Source organism: Lygodium microphyllum, chromosome 2 (genome assembly GCF_053477565.2).
Source record: "Lygodium microphyllum isolate KBCC chromosome 2, Lygodium_microphyllum_v1.1.10, whole genome shotgun sequence".
Lineage (NCBI taxonomy): Eukaryota > Viridiplantae > Streptophyta > Polypodiopsida > Schizaeales > Lygodiaceae > Lygodium > Lygodium microphyllum.
In genome coordinates, this window is record NC_141136.1 from 52,481,379 (window position 1) to 52,494,600 (window position 13,222).

At 50.9% G+C, this 13,222-nt stretch overlaps 1 protein-coding gene and 1 long non-coding RNA gene across 6 annotated transcripts in view; one reads left to right on the forward strand and one right to left on the reverse strand.

The window, feature by feature from the left end:
• Positions 1 to 13,222, forward strand: part of LOC148039731 (U-box domain-containing protein 44-like) — a 140,430-nt gene that overhangs the window by 51,738 nt on the left and 75,470 nt on the right. The gene's annotated exons all lie outside the window — the stretch shown is intronic.
• LOC148039732 (uncharacterized) overlaps positions 1 to 13,222 on the reverse strand; it is a 138,050-nt gene that overhangs the window by 49,371 nt on the left and 75,457 nt on the right. The gene's annotated exons all lie outside the window — the stretch shown is intronic.

Below are 13,222 nucleotides of genomic sequence, written 5' to 3' on the forward strand. Positions count from 1 at the left end.
TTTAACATGGATGAGAGTCGAGACTTTTGTTGTGTAAACACTGATTCATCAGATGTTTGATTTCTGAAGTAACAAGTTTTACAACGTGCGGCAAGGGTTTTGTGATTACTAATCAAATGCGTATTAGCAAAGACCTTATTAGGTTGTCTTGTAGGTCTCTCTCACAATTTAAAATGTATTTGGATCTTTTTATGTTTATTTTGATATGAAATGCCATATAGATTGATATTTTTTACAATGATACGCATTTTTACGTACACAAAAATTTTATTTGTACGGAACAACGTACAAATACGTACTGTACATTATGTAGAGTATGTACACATCAACCACATGGGAGTGCAAAATAGAAGAGGAAATACAAATATGAAAAGAGAAGGGAAGAGAGACTGCAATGAAGAAGAGAATGGAAGTGATAAATCTGCACTAAACTCTAAATGATAGCTGAACACAAGATGGATTGATTAGTCCCTATAGACAGTCCAAGGTGTCAATGAGGGCACCAGATCAGGCTGATGACAAATGGAAGCACCTAAAGATAGAGGAGTCTCTCGGATGTTGGAGTGTGCTGAACCTACAAAAGAGAGTGATGACCATCCAATTGCTGATGTCATTCAAATAATGCAGTTGCCAATAATAAATGCTGGTCACGTCATAAATGTGGTGTAGACACATTCTCCAACCATTGAAAAGGAAATTCCAGGTCTGAAATAAACATCAGCCAGTGTGAACACCTAAAACAGGCTGAAAAAGAAACATATTGTAATGCAAGCTCTAGAAAGAGTTGCTTCCTCTATCAAAAATACATAAATGACAGACAAACATAAGTCAAAGCTCCTAATGTCCCCATCTAACTCAAACTGAAGCTCACAGGTAGGAGGTGATTGTGCATGACACAAATGATTGCTAACGCTTGGCATTATATAGGTTCAAGGTCTAGGAGGGACGTTGGAGGGATCATCAACACCATTGGGGTGAGGCAAGATTTCTTACTCACTCACTCTTTTCGGGCTATATATTGGTAAGATATCAAATTATATTAATGGAGTGGAAGGAGATGAAGCTGGTCTTGGGGAGTATCATTATTTTTACAAAGACCTTATGGTGAACCTAGTAAGAGTAAGGTTGAGGAGGCCTACAACACAATAGCTAGCACTAGATAGAGGGGAGGTTTATCTAGGGTGGCAGTAGGTGGAGAGGCTAGAGGCCCGTAGTAATGCTGATTCCTTAGATGTTAAGAGTAACTCAATAGTGCCACATGAGATAGAGCAAAGATGGAAACACCACCTATTGTGGTGGCTGAGACCCTTTTTGAAAGAGCGATGCATAGACTTTGGAGCATAGTAACGGGGGATGGCCATTTTATAGCTTCATGTCCCAATCGCATCCCATCTCCATACCCTCCCAGTCTCGTCCCTATGTTACAACCTCCTCTCATGGTGACAAGGGATGGCAATTCCTACCTCTGTCCCCGTCTCCATCCTCGTCCCCGTCCCCGTCCTAAAACCTCATCTTGGGTCACTACGCTTTGGAGCCTCCCCACTCTAGATTCACTCTAGAGTCAATTGGACAGCTAGCATGGCAAGGTGGCATTGGTGTTGGTATGCTTAGTCGAGCACATGGTTGCAACTACATGGGCTACACATGGATCAACTCTCGCCTCTATAGTACAACCTAGATTCCCCTTCTCTAGAGCTTACACGAGAGGGGCTTGTTGGGAATAAAGGGCCACTATGCCTTTTATACATGCTCAGGTGTGAACGCACCCTTAGCACTTGAACTTTACTTTAAAAAAAAAAATAAAGAGTGGCTAATTATATTACTTCAAGAAAGGAAAAAACCTTTGAATACAAGGAAGTGCTCATGCTCAACAGACTAACTGGAGCTGACGCAGAGTGGCAAATATATCAAATGTACAAGCCTCTCATGGTGGTCTAGGGGGGATAGGGGCAAGAAGCCATGGAGGGGGGGTGTAACGCCATTTGGGGCTGCTTGCGTGCATCTTGAAAAATAGGTCCTGGCCGCCCCAAGTGCACATGAAATGACAACGGAGCTTCTGACGAGCCTTGGACTCGCCCTGCACCTGATCCCATTGTCCGCGGAGGGAGTGGATGATGGAGGTCCAGAGCTTTGCTAAGGTCACCTGTACTGAGAGTCTCTCTCCACCGAAAGCCTCTTGACACCACGCCTTCCAAATATGCCAACCAGTAAGACTCCCTATGATCTCCCATACCTTATGAGTGGTCTGTTGTGGGCTCCAGTACCTGGGGGATGGGTAGAGCCTCCAAACCAGCCACTATGCACGACCCTGCCTCGATAATGAATATCGTGTCCTGCATCCCGGCCTCATACAGAAGATGACAGCCCTGGCTAACCGTGTGCCAGTAGAAAGCTCCCCAAGAGATATATCCAAGGCTCGGTGCTATACGGCGAAGGATACTCCATGCTCCTCTCCATACAAGCTACACCGCCTCACACGACCAAAGGCAGTGCTTTGGGTTTTCCAGGGGCTGCTGTGTGCAGCACTTACAACCTCCCTCCTTTTGCATTTGGGCAAGCCAGCTACCCACCACCAAGCCTCCGTGTGCCACCAGCCATAAAAAATATGATACCCTCCTTGGTCTCCAGCTATCCCATAGGCGGCGCCAGAAGGTCCGTCAGAAAGGCTCTGTAATGCTGTGCTCCGCCCAGTGCCTGCTACGTGACGACGCCCAAGCCATATCCTCCTGCATCAGTACGTGTCTGCCAATCCTAGCGGTATACTCCAAAAACCTCGGTGGCTGCTTGGCGACCGCAGTAGCCGGCCATAGCCACTCTCCTAGATCCCACTCTATCTCATCAAGTGGCTTGCCCTCCCAGATCCAGAAGCGCCACTCCCTGAGCTCTTGCCGAAGACAAAAGGGTCCAACCGCCATGTCTTCCCTTGAAGGCCAATCACCCGGATCCTCTTTCATGAAAAGATAGTTGTCCCCTTATCTTGTTGTCCTCTGTCAAGAGCCAGACGCCCCCCCTCCTGTACGGTGAAGATCCCAGGTGGAGCGCCACCCACTCTACCTGTCACCTGTAGGGGGATGTTGTTGGTGAAAACCTAGCGGCCTATACCTCTCCGCGCTCTATCGGCTCTCATATCGGGGGAGCAAGCCACTCCTGAGGTATTGCTGCATCTATCTCCCTTCTCCTCAACTCCACTCCTCTTTGGCAGCTTGATACTCGCTGCAACATCTCCTCGTCCACTGTCTTGTACACCTTTTGCCATGTCCTGATGGTACGAGTCGGGCCGGCCTCCCAACCAGCCCACTGAATGTGGGGGCGCTCGCCAATCTGTGCCCCTTCCCGATTTCTGATCTGGGGATTCCAAATCACCAACTGACGGTCTATCTCCTCCTGGCAGCTTGGGGGGTTCTGGATTAGGGCCTTGGGGAGGCTCTGCCACACGCAGAGCAAGCTGCGTAAGAAAGGTGATTTGCGGGGGGTGATTTGGGCTGACGTGAAGATTCATCTCAGGGACGGCCTCCACTCACCACCAAGCCTCGGTCTACAATCTTGAAGAACCTCCTGCAATATGACCTTCTAGGTCTGCCCTCTTGGTGTGAGGCCGTGGACAACTAGCTTGCCCAAGAGGGCCATACTCTGATACTCTTGGTCTATGATCCCAAGCCCTCCCTCTGACCGATGCCATATGATGGTCATCCACGCCACCTTGGTCCTAGAATCCCTGGAGCCGTCTGACCCGGGCCAAAGGAAATTCCTCACTAGGCGGCGAAGCTGCACTATGTAGGATGAGGAGAAGTACCAACACAAGGCAATGTACCAAGCCGTCGCTAGGACCAGGTTAACCACCAAGGCTAGGCCGGCTAGTGAGAGGCGAGCCGTACTCCAGTAGGTTAGCTTCCTTCGAATAGAATCAAGGACTGGAAGAAACTGCTGGGCGGGAGTGATGTCGAGTCCCAATTGGAACCCTAGGTACCGGACGGTTTGCCCTCTGCTCACCCATCTAAATCCCAGGTGAACGCCCCACTCCGTGCTAGAGTCCAGGTTTGTGAGAAAACCAACCGACTTTTGCCAGTTGATTTTTGCTTCCGTTGTAGAATAGAATACCTCAAGAGCTAGCCTCACTCTCTCTAGCATCAACTCATCCTCTTCTATATAGAGTGCTATATCATCTGCATACTCTGAGTCTAACAACTCAGTTTTCTCTCTCACTGGAAGTCAGAGGCGGCGTAATCCGCTCACGCATGACCTGAGGAAGTGAGACATTGCCTCTGCAAAGAGTAGGAACAGGTATGGGGCCAGGGAGCAGCCCTGCCGGACCGATCACTCCAGCCAAAACTCCTCCCCTCGCCTACCATCTATGAGAACTCTGCTGGTGGCCGATTTGTAAAGTGGTGAGACCCCGCGAATCCAAGCATGGGGGAAACCCAACCTCACCATGGTGCCCTCTAGGAAATCCTAGTCCACCCTGTTATAAGCTTTCTCAAATTCCAAGAGAAGTACGGCCAGTCTCTGCCCACTGGCTGAGCCCACTCTGTCACCTCAAAGAAGGTGAGTACATTGTCTAGGATGCTCCTATCCTGGACAAAGCCTGTCTGTGTGTCATGGATGATGTCTGGAAGCACGGGGCATAGTCTCCTACCAATCATCTTTGCCAGTGCCTTATAGGCCACTGACAATAAGGTGATCGGTCTCCACTGGGAAAGCTCCAATCGGTCTCCCCCTTTGGGGAAAAGACTGATAACGCCGACAGATATTGCTCGACTCGGCTAGGAACTCTTGCAACCTCCTTTGTGATCCGGTCTCTCCTGCCCTACTCCTTGGTCCAAATCTGCTCTATCTATCTCGTCACCTCCTTCCTCTTGTAGATCGAGTCAGTGATCCGACAAGATTGTGTGTCTGGGGTGGATGCTGGGGGATCAAGTGTCCAGAGAACCGGGCAATGGTCAGACAACGTGGTGCCTGCCAACTGCCCAATTTGGCCTCCACGAGAGCCTCCCCACTCTCCCACATAAAACCTGTCCAACCGCTCCAGCAGGACTCCACCTAGCCACTTGTATCCGCAAGAGAAGTCCAGCGATCTCTCCCTCCTGTGGAAGGCAGGGTATCTCTTGGCAATGCGTGCTCCTACTGCCAGTAGAAAGATCTCCCATACTTCCTGCTCCTCCCTAGCCATGCCCTGGTAGTTTCTACCTCTGCCTTGCTAGTCCTCCAAAGCCTCCCAGTTGTTGAAGTCTCCTCCAACGATCCTGGAGTCCATCTCTGGGAGTCCATCCACGATCTTCACCTAGAACCTCCATCCAGAACCTGTTGTGTACCCCAACCTCCGTAGGGGCATAGACATTGAGGACACCAAGGCACGAGTCCCCAATATCCAATCTGATCCATAGAACCCTCCTTGCCACTATTGTCCTATGGTCTCATACACAGGTGGTGATACTCGGGCCAATAGAGGTGCATACGCCTCCACTCTTGCCGTGGGCACCTATGGTGTGCTCCTAGTAAGTGTGCGAGCTGCCGGGGAGTACCTTCCCTACCCGCTGGGATTGGGTGGGGGTGAGCTTGTGCTCTTGTAGAAGTAAGATGTCGATCCGTCCGGCAAGGGCAAGCTGCAGCTCCTGCCGAACAATCAACTTCCTAGAAACACGTGCCCTCTGTAGTGGAGACTATTCACATTCGAGGATGCAAGGTGTAAGCTCATGGGGAAACCTGTGACTGACCGAACAAGCATGTGTTCGGTGTGGAGGCTGTTGATGAGGAGGAAAAACTAGAGGGCATGCAAGTACTCTTTGCCGCGGGTCTGGACGGCGAACTCCAGTTCCCCATGGTGGCCCTCGGCCGGACCATAGGGGTGATAGATGCTCCATGTGGTACTATTAGTGCGTCTATCAGCCATGTTGAGAGTCATGACTTTGTACACTAGTAGAAGCGGGCTGTTTGTGCCAGGGGCCACTCGATCACATCCCTCAGAGCTCTCCACTGTGGAGGGGCTCAAAAGATAATGCTCAAGTGTGGGACCTCGGTACCAGCCCGCCAATTAATGTCCATCATGCAACCATGCCACTGGTGTGCAAACAGTGCTCGTCCTTCTCCCATCCACCAAGAGGTGTGGTCCGCCACCACGTGACTCTTCAACTCCTCTATCTATGTCGATGTGCAATTCCCTGATTGAGAGGACCAAAGAAAAAAGGCATAGTTTGATCCATCTGGTAGTGCTAGTAGATGGATCTTGCCCCTCCTTGACTTACGAACCACGAAGATCCCCACCTCTAGAGGTAGTGGGAACTCTCTGCGTCCACAACTCTTAGGTAGGACCATGGGCCATTGCGCAAGAACTCTTGTGGCAACAACTGTGCTTATCTCGGGAAAGTGTGACGGGCAGCAGGGGAAGATGAGCTGGTGGTTGTGTGGGAGGGGAAAGATTGCTGGTGCAAGGAGGATGTAGGCGTGTGTGGCTCGTCACCTCCTGTGGGAGGAGTGGGGGTAGGTATGGGGGGGATCACTTAAACCAGGTGCGGATCAGGGGGGATGCTCGATAGGGGAGGTGGTGGGGGGGGAAGAGGATCGAGGGATGGTGGGATGGATGGAGATACGGCGCGGGTGTGGGAGGGGGGCAGGTGGCCTTGGAAGGAGGGGGCTATGGACCAGGGTGAGTGGGGGGGACATGGGATGTGGGGGTGGGTTGGTGTGGGGGTTGTGGGATCTCAGGTGAGGTAGTTTGTGACGCGGGTGGTGGATGTGGAGGACTGCAGTCCTGTCGGGTGGGGCGGGCAAGGGGGGCTGTGGAGTGATCTACTAAGGGAGTGTCGCTCGCTCTCTTGCTCCTTGTTGTGAAGGCTGTGTCTGAGGAGTTGGCTGCAGCCCCCCTGCCATCTCCCTCTTTGTCGTCTTTGGATCCGTGTGAAGCCCTCAGCGTCCACCTGCGGGCCTGTAGGCGGAGCCACCTTTACTCCGAAATGCATACAAACTGCTGCATGATGCCCAAAGTTGTAGCAGCGCAGGCACTGCCCTGGTTGCCCAGTTGCAATGATGTGCTACCTAAAGGAGTGACCTCTTGCCTCAATCTCTAGGTCCTTTGGTATACTCTTTGTGTCTTTATTTGCCACTTGTACCTTTGGGACTCTTGCAACTGTCAGTGCATCCGCGAAGGAGGTAGGAAGAACTGTGCCGAAGAGCTGTCCAAAGTCCTCCACTAACTGGCCGTACTCTACCGCCAGTCCATAAAGAGCTCTTCTTCTCAACCACAACTCTTCTTCCCTTGTTAAGCTATAAATATAAGGCATGGGGAGCAGTTAGAGAAGCACAAGGAGACCCCAAGAGGCAGGTAGAGTTAGAGAAGCATAGGGAGACCCCGAGAGGTTGCGAGAGAGAGGTAGAGTTAGAGAAGCACAAGGAGACCTCGAGAAGCTGCGAGAGAGAGGTAGAGTTAGAGAAGAACAAGGAGACCCCAAGAGGCTGCGAGAGAGAGGTAGAAGGATACCCCTCCAAGAGATTGCAAGGAGCTTGAGAGAGAGAGAGAGAGAGAGAGAGAGAGGGGAGAGAGTTAGCTCAATTCCAAAGTAAGGTGACTGGATGTCTGAGAAATCTGTTATGGAGCGCAAATGTCTCCACTGTGAAGCCGCTATACCAGGGAACCATGATGTAACAAGGCTTGTAACTAAATCTCGTCAAGATATGCAAGAGAAATAAACCTTTTGTGGAATGGTTCCTCTTTACCCAAACAATGGTTTAGAGTGAACTTTATTGTAGGCGCAACTCAATCTCCAAAGGTAGAACACACTCCTCCCCATATACTAATTTGAAAGGGATATGGCTTGTAGCTCTTTTAAATGTTGTATTATAAGCCTAAACATCCACATACAACTTCTTATCCCAATCATGCTTACCTTTAGATATAGTCTTGGATAAAATCCCCACAAGTTGCCTATTAGTACTCTTGACTTGTCCATTATCTTGGGGGTTATAAGGTGTGGTCTTGGGTGGTGCTCGAACACTAATAAATGATACAAATAAAGCCTTCTTAGGGTGGTGCCCGGATTGTCTTGGGCGGTGCTCGAACACTAATAAATGATACAAATAAAGCCTTCTTGGGGTTGTAAATGGAGACAAAAAAAGGAATTAATGGATGAATTTCCAACCTCAAGACTTTTCCTCTTGGATCTCTTGCTGTCTCAAGGGAGTCACCTTTGGATGTGGGGTAGTGCACTCTTATGGACTGTTTCAGAGATCTAGCCACATTCAATACGTTAGTGCACATCTCAGATAGATCAATGGATCCACCATGGGTAGTTGCCTTATATAGGTGTGAGAGCCATATAGAGATGCAAATCACACAGCCCATGCCTCGGTGGTTCACATCCATGCTTGAATATGATTGGATGATAAAGATGATATCGCACACCATCAAATACCTAATCCTCAATGCTTAAGGCTTGCCTATGCTGGATAGACCCATGAGAGGCATCATGGGATGATTTTCTACTTCAAAAGCTTGTCATATTATTTCCACGCTCATTTAGTGTTGTTGCCATATTGATAGATATATCAGATTCCTAGTTCTCCTTCCAAGTGATTATTGTTTCCCAACTAGATGTTTCTGTTCGATCATCTTTTCGTAGGTATACTTGGTAAATATTGCAGTTCCATGAGATTGAGATTGTATTTATTTTTGTCCCATAGGCCGATTTGGCTTCTCGTAGAAATTGTTTTAACTTTTTTTCTTTCTTTCTATCATGTGCGCGCATGCGTGTGCATGTACAAGATTTCTCTCCTGCATATGAGGACTGAGTGTAGATAGTTAAGAGGCCCTATTGTAGTCTGTAGATAATAAGAGGACATGTCTCGAGCCATTCTGCTAGGTGACACAATCACAAACTCAAAGGGGAGCAACATAGAGAGTGAGAGTGTGTGTGTTATACTAGCTAGCATTATCTCGTGATGTGCATTTTGGTGTCTACTTGGATTGAGACGTTATATTCTGAAAGGGAAGAGAGCAAGCATAAAGAATGCCTCTCAAAATCAGTAATGGTGGTACAATTGGTCCAGCTCAAGTGGAGTCCCTAGTGAGTATTTCTCTAGCTCAAAGAGGAAGCCTCAAAGCAAAGTGAAAATCCACTTTAGTAGCTGTTTGTATCTATTTTCCTTAAGATAGGCTTAAAACAATCAGCCAACATGGCTATATTGCTATCTTTTAAATTCAATGTAAACAAGTCAATCTATTCTTTGAAAAAAAAACCTGGAAACTCATCTTTAAATAGGGTAGTAGTTCGCCCTAACATTGATGAGTTTCAATGTGTCAATTGGAGGACTGTATTTGGAGCATTGAACACTGTATGGGCTACACATTGTGCTTGAGGTGGAATAGTCTTACCTTGAGGCCCTTGTACATCCAAAGTTGTGTTGTTGAGGTAGTTTTACCTCGAGTCTACACCCTTACCTTAGGTAGTCTCTCACAATCACCTAGATCCTTGAACCTCAAACCCTTGTGCCTTACAATGTGTATGTCTTGAAGCACTACTCTTGAGATAGGCACTCAACCTTGCATAACCTCTAGACTTTTTTTGCAAATAAGGTGTGGCTAATTATATTACTCCAGAAAAAACCTGAATACAAAAAAGTGCTCATACTCAACAGACCAAGCTGGAGCTGGTGAAAGTCACAGATACATCATATATACAAGCCTCTCAAGGTAGTCTGGGGGGGATAGGGGCAAGAAGCTATTTGGGGGGGGGGGGGGGGGGGGGGGTGTATCACTATCTGGGGCTGCTTGCCTGCATCACAAAGAACAGGTCGTGGCCGCCCCAAGTGCGCATGAAATGACCACGAAGCTCCTGACGAGCCCTAGACTCGCTGTGCACCTGATTCCATCGGCCTTGAAGGGAGTGGATGATGGAGGTCCAGAGCTCTGCTAGGGTCGCCTATATTGAAGGTCTCTCTCTGTCGAAAGCCACCTGACACCGTGCCTTCAGATATGCCAACCAGTGAGACTCCCTATGATTTCCCATACCTCAGAGCAGCTTGTTGTGGGCTCTAGTACTTGGCGGATGGGTAGAGCCTCTAAAACCACCACTGCGCACGACCCTGCCTCGATCATGAATATCGTGTTCTGTATCCCGGCCTCATACAGAAGATGACGGCCCTGGCTGACTGCCTGCCAACAGAAAGCACCCAAAGAGATACATCCAAGGCTGGGTGCTATGCGGCGCAGGATGCGGCATGCTCCTCTCCACACGAGCTGTGCCGCCTCACACGACCAAAGGCAGTGCTTTGGGGTTTCCATTGACTGCTATGTGCAGCACTAACTCTCTCCTTTTGCATCTGGGCAAGCCAGCTACCCACCGCCAAGCCTCCATGTGCCATCAGCCATCTCCTCTAGTTCCTTCTCTGTGAGGGGGGCTAGGAGGGAGCGTCCCATCTCCTCTGTGACGAGGGATGGGATACTATCCCAGACCTGTTGTCTACATCGCTGTCCTCTAGCTGAGGCTGTCTCTTGCTGGAAGAGGCGATTTTAGTAATCGGTAGCAATCTCCATCACCTCGTTTGGGCTAGAACGGGTCCTCCCATACTCAGCTAGGGTCTCTGCAATCTCCTCTACGATCTGGCCCCTCCTGCTCTACTCTCTGGTCCAAATCTGCTCTATCTGTCTCGTCACCTCCTCCCTCCTGTAGATCGAGTCAGGGATTCAACAAGATTGTGAGTCTAGGGCATATGCTGGGGGATCTAGTGTCAAGAGAACCAGGCAATGATCGGACAACGTAGTGCCCACCAACAGCCCAATCTTGCCTCCCCGAGAGCCACCTCACTCTCCCACATAAAACCTGTCCAACCACTCCAGCAGGACTCTACCCAGTTGCTTGTACCCCTAAGAGAAGTCCAGTGACCTCTCCCTCCTGTGGAAGGCAGGGTCTCTCCAGGCATCGCGTGCTCCTACTGCCAGTAGAAACACCTCCCATGCCTCCTGCTCCTCCCCGGCCATGCCTTGGTAGTTTCTCCCTCTGCCCTGCTGGTCCTCCAAAGCCTCCAAGTTGTTGAAGTCTCCTCCAACAATCCAGGAGTCCATCTCTGGGAGTCGTTCCGCGATCTCCACCCAGAACCTGCTACGTGCCCTAACCTCCGTAGGGGCATAGATATTAAGGACTCCAAGGCACGAGTCCCCAATATCCAATCTGATCCATAGCACCCTCCCTGCCACTATCGTCCCGTGGCCTCGAACACAAGCGGTAAGACTCGGAGCAATAGAGATGCATACTCCACTCCTACCGTGGGCACCTATGGCATGCTCCCAGTAAGTGTGCGAGCTGCCTAGGAGTACCTTCCCTACCTATTGGGCCTGGGTGGGGGTGAGCTTGTGCTCCTGTAGAAGTAAGATGTCGATCCGTCCGGCAAGGGCAGGTTGCAACTCCTTCCGAACAATCAATTTCCTGGAACCACGTGCCCCGCTGTAGTGGAGGCTATTCACATTCGAGGATGCAAGATGTAAGCTCATGGGGAAACGTGTGACTGCCCGAATAGACATCTGTTCGGTGTGGAGGCTGCTGATGACGAGGAGGAGCTATGAGGCATACAGGTACGCTTTACCGCCGGTCTGGACGGCGAGCTCCATTTCCCCATGGTGGCGCTCGGCCGGACCAACGGGGTGATAGAAGTTCCAGGTGGTACTATCAATGCATCTATCAACCATGCTGAGAGTCGAGCCTCTGTGCAGTGGTAGAAACGGGCCGCTTGCGCCAGGGGCCACTCAATCACATCCCTCGGAGCTCTCCACTGTGGAGGGGCTCGAAAGATAATACTTAAGTGAGGGACCTCAGCACCAGCCCACCAGTTAATGTCCATCATACAACCAGGCCACTTGTGCAAACAGTGCTAGTCCTTCTCCCATCCATTGGGAGGTGTGATCCGCCACCTGACTTTTCAACTCTTCCTCTATCTGTGTCGTCGTCCACTCCCCAGAGTGAGAGGACTGAAGAAAGAAGGCGTAGTTTGGTCCATCTGGTGGTGCTAGTAGATGGACCTTGCTCCTCCTTGACTTACGAAGCACGAAGATCCCCACCTCTAGAGGTAGTGGGAACTCTCTGCGCTCCGCAACTCTCAAGCAGGACCATGGGCCACTGCAGAAGAACTCCTGTGGCAACAAGTGTGCCTATCTCGGAAAGGTGTGACAGGCGGCAGGGGTGGATGAGCTGGTGGCTGTATGGGAGGGGGAGGATTGCTGGTGTGAAGAGGATGTAGGCGTGTGTGGCTCATCACCTCTTGTGGGAAGCAGGGGGATGGGACTGGGGGGGTCGCCTGAAACAGGTGCGGATCAGGGGAGGTGCTCGGTACAGGAGGTGGTGGGGGAAGGATGATCGAGGGATGGTGGGGTGGACGGAAGTACAACGCGGGTTTGGGGGGGGGCTAGTGGTCCTGGGAGTGGGGGGCTGTGGGCCAGGGTCAGTGGGGGGGAGGGGGGCTTGGGATGTGGGGGAAGGTAGGTGTGGGGGCTGTGGGGACTCAGGAGAGGTAGTTTGTGGCGTGGGTGGTGGATGTGGGGGGACTGTGGCCTGCCAGGTGGGTGGGCCAAGAGGGGGCTGAGGAGTGCTCTGCCGAGGGGGTGTCGCACGCCCACCTGCTCCCTGCTGCCGAGGCTGGGTCTGAGACATAGGCTGCGCCTCCCCTGCCGTCTCCCTCTTTGTTGTCTCTGAACCCGTGTGAAGCCATCAACGTCCACCTGTGGGCCTGTCGGCGGAGCCACCTTGGCTCCGAAACGCATGCAACCTGCTGCTTGATGCCCAAAGTCGTGACAGCAGAGGCACTGCCCTGGCTGCCTCGTCACAATGACCTGCTGCCTAAAGGAGTGCCCGTCCGCCTCAATCTCTAGGAACTGTGGGATATTCTTGACCTCTTTCACTGCTACTTGTACCTTTGGGACTCCTGCAGCTGTCACTGCATCCACGAAGGACGCGGGAAGGATAGTGCCGAAAAGCCTTCCAAAGTCTTCCACCAACTGGCGATACTCAATTGCCAGGCCGGGGAAAAGAAGCATGACTGGGTGCCGAAGAAACCTGTTGTGGAGTGCAAATTCCTCCACAGTGAAGCCCCTGTACCAAGGGACCATGTGTATGACCCCCCTCATGGACGCATATGGTGAGCTGGCGAGTAACTCGCGAGCTGCGTCCGCCGAGCTGAGCCGGACCATGAAGATCCCTTGGCCCAATAGGACCGCCTCCTCGATCTGCGCTATTCCGATGCGCAG